Below are 8,323 nucleotides of genomic sequence, written 5' to 3' on the forward strand. Positions count from 1 at the left end.
TCAGCCCGGGAAGCTGTTCCGTTCTCCAGCGAACACCACTTACTACCTAACAACTGTTCCCCCAGGGACCTGTGAGTGCACTCAAATCCAGAGTTTTTATGCTGGATCACTCAAAGGGATAAAAATACATTTCCACTCATTCTTTTCTTCCCTAAAGGTAATGTCTTGTTTACCCTTCCTTGTCTCTAAACAGATAATTTAATTATTTTAACTATTACATTGATGACTAAAGGCATAGTCAAAATGAACTAGCCAGATGATCTACAATAATCGACATTAGCTGTGAAAATTGTTTATGGAACTACTCGCTACCCAACATAGACGTATTACGCATTTCCTTCATAGCGCCTAGATTCTACTAGACATCACAGAAGCACAGTCCCTACAAATTAGTGATTTCATATATATATATATATATTTTTTTTTTTACCAAATGCTTTCTAGATTGTTGCCCTATTTGTTGTTTAAGAAATGCTGACCCTTTTCACAAGATGGTGCTGAAAGCGAAGAAGGAAGTTCCCAAAGCGAAGGCTTTAAAGGCCAAGAAGGCAGTTTAAAGTTGTCCACAGCCACAAAAAAAAGAAGATCCGCACGTCCCGCACTTTCTGGCAGCCCAAGACACTGCAACTCCAGAGGCAGTGTCCTTGGAAGAGCACCCCCAGGAGAAACAAGCTTGACCACTATGCTGTCATCAAGTTTCCACTGACCACTGAGTCAGCCATGAAAAAGATAGGAGACAACAACACACTTGTGTTCATGGTGGATGTTCAAGCCAACAACCCCCAGATCAAACAGGCTGTGAAGAAGCTCTATGACACTGACATGATCAAGGTCAACACCCTGATAGGCTGTGAAGAAGCTCTATGACACTGACATGATCAAGATCAACACCCTGATAGGCTGTGAAGAAGCTCTATGACACTGACGTGATCAAGGTCAACACCCTGATAGAATGTGAAGAAGCTCTATGACATTGACGTGATCAAGGTCAACACCCTGATTCGGTCTGATGGAGAGAAGAAGGCATATGTTCAACTAGCTCCTGATTACAATGCTTTGGGTGTTGCCAAAAAAATTGGGATCATCTAAACTGAGTCCCGCTGGCTAATTCTATGTATATCCTTTCACTATTAAAAAAAAAAAAAAAAGAAATGCTGAAGGCTCTTTTACTGTTTTATATATTAATTCAAGTTGTTCAAATGCAATCCAACTAAATTTTTAATTTGTCTCACTGTTCTCTTCTTAAAGAATTAAGTATTATCCTTTGGAAAACAGAGTTTGATAAAAGAAACTAAAATCCAACAACTCAAAATATCTCAGCAGAAACCAACATAAGAAATCAGTACAATCCTCATTGGTTGCCCCCAGAGTAATTTAGGGAATCAACATCAAAGTAAAAGTAATCAATAATTTGCTTTAAATTCAAAAAGATGCATACATCATAAACTAAAATTCCAAACACTATCAGAAGGTATACAATAAAAAAGGTCTCCCTGTCATCCGATTTCCCTATCACCCTACTGTCAACAGTTTTTTTGTGTCTTCTTTCAGAAATTCTTTACACATACAACCAAAAATATATATTTTGATAAATTATAGTTGTGTTACATACACATTGTTTTGCTGGTTGCTTTTTCTTCCTTTTTTCTTGTGGTAAAATGCACATAAAATAAAATGTACCCTCTTAACTATTTTTAAGTGTATAGTTCAGCAGTATTCAGTACATTCACGTCTTTTTACAGCCATCACCATTATCCATCTCTGGAACTTTTTTCATCTTGCAAAATTGAAACTCTGTACCCATTAAACAACAACTTCCCATATATCTCTCCCTCCAGCCCCTGGCAACCATCATTCTTATAGTCTCTATGAATTTGACTACTCTAGATACTTCATGTAAGTGGAATCATAGTGTTTGTCTTTTGGGGACTGGCTTATTTCATTCAGCCTAATGTCCTCAAGGTTTCTTCATATTGGAGCGTGTGTCAGAATGTTCCTTTTTGAGGTTGGATAATATTCCATTGTTATATGTAGCACACTTCGCTTATCCATTCATCACTGATGGACACTTGGGATGCTTCCACTTTTTGGATGTTGTGAATAATGCTGTAAATATGGTGTACAAATATCTCTTCAAGACCCTGCTTCCAATTCTTTTGGATCTGTATCTAGAAGTGGAATTCCTTGATTATATGGTAATTCTATGTCTAATTTTTTGAGAAAGTGCCATACTGTTTGGCACAGCAGCTCCAACAAGTTACATTCCCATCAACCATGCACAAGAGTTTCAATTTTTCCACATCCTCACCAACACTGGTTATCTTCTGTTTTTGTTATAGGAGGCATCCTAACGGGTGTGAGGTGGTATCTCATTATAGTTTTGATTTGCATTTCCTTAGTGATTAATGATGTTGAACATCTTTTCATGTGCTTACTGGCCATTTGTACATCTTCTTTAGAGAAATGTCTATTCAAGTCCTTTGCCCCTTTTTCAACTGGGTTGTCTGTCTTATTGTTGATTTTTAGTCCTCTATATATACTGGATATTAATCCTGTCTCAGATATATGATTTGCAAAAATTTTCTCTCATTCTATGGGTCGCCTTTCTACTCTACTGAAAGTGTCTTTTTGAAGCACAAAAGTTTCTCACCCTCATTGAGTCCAATTTGCCTATTTTCTTCTTTTGTTTTTCATGCCTTTTGTGCCATATCCAAGAAATCCTCACCAAATCCAATGTCATGAAGCTTTTGTCCTGTTTCTTCTAAGACTTTTATAGTTTTTAGCTTTTACATTTAGGTCTTTGATCCAATTTGAGTTAGTTTTTGTATATGGTGTTAGAAAAGGTCCAACTCCATTCTTGCGTTTGTGGAGATCCAGTTTTCCCAGTACCATTTGTTGAAAAACCATTCTTTCCCTATTGTCTTGTTGATTTGTCCATGTGGGTGCATACAGAACTGCCTCATTTCTTTCATGGCTCAGTCATATTCCATCATATAGAGGTACCATCCCTTTCCAACCTGTCCCCTGCTAAAACCCTAAATTCCTTTCTACTGTGTTGATTTTGTAAAAATGGTAGAGTATACATTTTTTTAATGTACAGATGTGTGTGTGTTTGCATGTATACACACACACATAAATTCTTAGCAGTAAAATTCTTGGCATAAATTATTTGCAGTAAAATCTCTGGCTGAAAAGGTAGAATCATCCAAACCACCACCAGATAATGCACTTGTGTGTTTTAAATAAAAATTAATTGTAATAAAATTTAAGCAGTCAAGAGAGACGTTAAATGAAAAATGAAGACATTTTCACCTGAGCCCCAGTCATTCTACCCACTGGTTAACAATTCCTTGCAATTTCCTTCCAGAAAAAAATGGTTATGCATATACTCAGAAATATATACTTATATATTTTTATTTCCATGAGTAGGCAGACTATAGACATTACTATACATCCCAAATATATTCTAGTACTCTGCTTGTTTTGTATGTGTGTGTGTGTCTTCTGGAAAAGTGACACATAATTAGATTTCTACCAACAGAATTGTATGTTAGAAGGAAAGTTTCCTTACACCAATGTCATCATGGGGAACCATCAACATTTTAACATTGCCATTTAGATAGGTAAAAAGTATGTCTCAGAGAAAAGAGATATTACTTTTCTTAAGAATAATATGGTTTATGTTCTAGGAGCCAGGAGATGGGAGGAGAATAAGATGGAACAACTTTCCATCTTTTTATATTTATTTTCTTGTGAAGTATCTTTGTCTTTTGCCCAGTTTTTATTATTTTGTTGCTTTTTCTTCTTGAATTGTATGTTTTATTTCTTATGGAAATTATTAGGCTAGCTGCTATAACAAAAAGAGCCAACAAAATTCAGTGTCTTAAATTTAATAAATGGTTGTATCTCTCACCTATGACAGTCTGAGGTGAATGTCTCATTCTACTACACATGGCCACTTATACGATACACTAAAATCACATTCAGGTACTCAGGTTCCTTCCATCTTATTTTTCCACCGTGACTCAAGATGTTGTTCTCTTCTGCAATGTCAACACTGGGGTACAGGCACACCTGTGTTCTAGCCATGGAGAAGGGGGAAGAACATGGGCAAGAGTCAAGCCAACTCTTTCAAACTCCCAGCCCAGAAGTGACCCACACTGCTCTGTTCATATCCTATGGGTTAGAATTTGGTCATATGGCCACATCTAACTGCCAGGACAGCTGAAAGACGCAGTATAGTTAGGCTGTGTATTAACTATCTACTCTATTCTGCCTAACAATATTACCACTAATAACTTAGGGCTTAAAACTAAACATTTCCTATCTCACAGAGTCTGTGAGTCAGGAGTTCGGTTTGGCTCAGCTGGGTCCTTTGCAAGGTGGTAGTCAAGGCACTGGCTGGGCTGTAGTCTCATCTGAGGTTTGACTGTGGAAGGACACACTTTCAAGTCCAGGCAGGTTGGCTAGAACTCAGTTGGACTGGAGGCTTCAATGTCTTGCCTTGTTATCCATCAGCCTTGCCCTGGTATCCTCAGCTCTTAGAAGCCCTCAGTTCCTTGCCATGTAGGGTTTCCTCAAGGCCAATGGGGAGAGAGAAAATCCAGCAAAATGGATATGACAATGCTATATATATAATTACATACACATAATCATGTCAATCCTGATACCTTTTCCATGCACTATTGATTAGAAGTCACATGTCCTACCCATACTCAAGGGCAGGAGGCTACACAAGCACATGAACACCAGCTACTAGGGATTGTGGGGGCCACCCAAGAGTGCTGTGTAGGCCTCCTTAGAATCCCATGACAATTAAAGAAGGAAAATAGATTTCAGTGGATATCTAGCTGTCAGCTTCCACCATAATGTGTTGCAAATATTTTTCTTAGCAAAGGAAAATGCTCAGAAAAGTGCTAGGTTGAAAATTGGGTTTATACTTTAATTTGATGGTTATTTTGTGGTTGGTATTTTAAATTTGCTTATGGAATTCTTGACTTATAAAAGCTTTTAGTTTGTGTGAAGTCAAATTTATCGATATTTTCCTTTACTGCTTCTGGATTTTGTTATGATTTATGGCATTTCATGAAAGACCTCCCCTAAGATTATGTGAAATTCCATCCATGTTGGCTCCTAAAATAAGTCATATTATTATGGCCAAGCATCCCATTTTTCAGAACATTTTCTTCACTACCAGGATAATTTGTTTGTAGAAACTATTTTGCTGCTGACTTGCTTGAAAGCTATTTGTTCACAGTTTTGCTCATCAGTGACTTTTTAAGGTAAAGAAGTGGGATTTCAGCAAATTATTTTCACCCTTTAGTTTACAATTCTTAGTACGGCTCTAAGATAAGCCATAAAATTTCATGGAAAGCTTTTTTATGCAAAATCAGCATTATTCATGTATAGTCAATGATACAGTTCTTTCCAGCTCTCTTCGACCTTTCTTCTACAGGGGACACATTTTTGTGGTCTCAGGTGTTTGCCCTCAGAGGTCACTCTGGTGCTGTCTGTTTCCTTCCAAATAGAAAACGATGATTGTGCCAATAGGATCCATTTACTTACAATCACCTGCCTCTCAAACAAAGGCTAAATTATTGGGAAATCCCAAAGAAACACAGTTTCTTCTTTTCCATCAGCAAATATTCAGTGTGCCCTCTACTCTGGGCCAAGAACTCTGTGCAAAGTGGGTAGCTGCTGGCAAAACAAACAAACAAATGCCCTTTCAAAACTGCCACCAGGAAAGGCAACTCATATTTTAGTTCTACAGATTCTACATTTCTGATAATATTCCAATAGTCTTCAGATGACCAAGTAGCATCAAGACCTTTCAGCATGGTCACCTAGAGCCCTTGTGACTGGACTAGAGAGAAAAAAGATAGAAGGGAGGCGCCGACTCATGCATCCCTGTATTGGCCACATTTTTTGAATCTGCAATACCCAGTGTTTTGCCAGGCCCTTCATAACAGATCTCCGTAAGTATCTGTGTAGCAGGCACCAGTCTCTGTCAGTGAATGCAGGTGTGTGAGAAATTCAGCTCTGTGCATTCCTCCATAGCATGGCTTAATTTCCACCATGACCCCTCACCCCATCAATGGCAGAGGCCAAAGTTCAGTCCACTGGCCGAGCTGCAGCTGAGGTTTACGGGACTTGTCTCGTCCTTACCTTGGGGAGGGGCTGAGGTGGACCGAGGGGGTTGATATCCATGCCTGCCCCTCTGAGGGGACCTCATGGCTATCAATCCTGGCGTGGCACCCCCACTCCCCATTCAAGGCCCCCACAGGGCTGAACTGTCTCTGCATGTGCTGGCAATGGGTCCCTCACATCTGCCTCCCCACCCAGTGTCTGTGCACAGCTGTTCCTTCTGACCACCCTGAAAATGGAAAGCCTAGACCTGACCCCAGTTGATTCTCTTTCAGCTGTCCCATCTCTTCCCTGAGACAACCAAACCCTACCCAAGTGAAGGGTTACAGGACAAAAAGGGAAGCACCAGTTGGCATTTCCAAGTAATACCCACCGCGCCTGTCCACAAGGCTGGAGGGCAACTGGAAGATTCAGACCCAAGACAAAAGTGACCATCAACCGATCACAGTGCAGGAAAGGCCTTCTTAAAAAGGAAACTGTAAATTGCTCCTTAACACTGCAAGGCGAGGTAAGCCTTGATTTAGATAAGTATGATTAAAGTAGCTCTCAGGAGACACTACAAGCTTATGACTTTAATTATAATACAGGCTCATATTAACAAAGACACATCCAAAATAATACTGATTTAAACAAGAAAACCTTTTATTTTCTCTTGCAGAGCTGCACAGGTTCAGTTTCCTCCTATCTCTTTGTCCTGCCCCCTGGGCTGCAGGCCTGCAGATAGGAGGGGGAAGAGGGAAGGGGCCTGTTCCCCTGGGGGCCACAATCCAAAAGGTGCCTGAATGCTTTCCTTCCCTCCCCAGGGCCACTCCTAGCCGCACGGGAAGATGGAAAAGGCAGCCCTGATGTTGCCGAACACTGTGGCTGCTGTTAACTACAGAGAAGGAACAAATAAAGATTAAAGGACAAGGAGCAATATCTGTCACTCATACAATAAAACAGCTACTTTTTAAACAGTTTTATCCATTCTCCAATGCCCAGGTCCAATATCTCCAACACCGTTAGTTCTCTGAACTAACAGCGATTCCTTCCCTCTCCAAACTTTACCTGTACCATTCATGTGATAATTACTCTCGCAGGGCCTATCTCCTGCAGGCTGACCCCTGAATCTCCTCTACATCAGTGTAACAGCGCCCATCTCCGCTAAGGGGGCTCCGCTTTCCTGACTAGCTCCTTCAGTTTCTCGCCGTGAAAATGGTCTTTGCATTGCACTTTGTGGCTGACAGACACCTTCCATTACTTCTCAGCACTGGTTCAATACACACATATTAACACACACTAGCGTGCACACACACGTACACACTCGCAGACACTCCCACATGTACACATATACACACACACCCACACACAAACTCACTAACACAAACATGTATACATTCACTAACACAAACATGCACTAACATATGTACACACTAACACACACACAGACTCACGTATACATTCACATACAAACATGTACACTAACACACGTACACGCTCACATGTACACATTCACACACGCACACCTAACACATGTATACACTAACACACATGTACACATTCACTAACACACACGTGTACACACATGCACACTCAGTAACCCACATGCACACTAACACATTCACATACACACTAACACATGCATGCACATTCACTAACACACTCACACTGCAGCAGGACAAGCCGCAGACAAACACCCTCAGAGTTAAGGAAAGGGCTTTATTCGGCCGGGAGCTTCGGCAAGACTCACGTCTCCAACAACCGAGCTCCCCGAGTGAGCAATTCCTGTCCCTTTTAAAGGCTCACAACTCTAAGGGGGTCCATGTGAGCGGGTCATGATCGTGAGAGGGTCGTGATCGATTGAGCAAGCAGGGGTACGTGACTGGGGGCTGCATGCACCGGTAATTAGAACGAAACAGAACAGGACAGGGATTTTCACAGTGCTTTTCTATACAATGGCTGTAATCTATAGATAACAGAACCCATTAGGTCAGGGGTCGATCTTTAACTACCAGGCCCAGGGTATGGCGCCGGGCTGTCTGCTTGTGGATTTCATTTCTGCCTTTTAGTTTTTACTTCTTCTTTCTTTGGAGGCCGAAATTGGGCATAAGACAATATGAGGGGTGGTCTCCTCCCTTAACACACATACACACTAACACACACACACACACGCACACACACACGCGCGCGCGCACGCACA

At 40.8% G+C, this 8,323-nt stretch overlaps 1 pseudogene; it reads left to right on the plus strand.

The window, feature by feature from the left end:
• The first annotated feature begins 491 nt into the window (after positions 1–491).
• Positions 492–1,089, plus strand: LOC105542569 (annotated as a pseudogene).
• The last annotated feature ends 7,234 nt before the right edge of the window (positions 1,090–8,323 follow it).

Source organism: Mandrillus leucophaeus, unplaced genomic scaffold (assembly GCF_000951045.1).
Source record: "Mandrillus leucophaeus isolate KB7577 unplaced genomic scaffold, Mleu.le_1.0 Scaffold262, whole genome shotgun sequence".
In the NCBI taxonomy this organism is placed as follows: Eukaryota; Metazoa; Chordata; class Mammalia; order Primates; family Cercopithecidae; genus Mandrillus; species Mandrillus leucophaeus.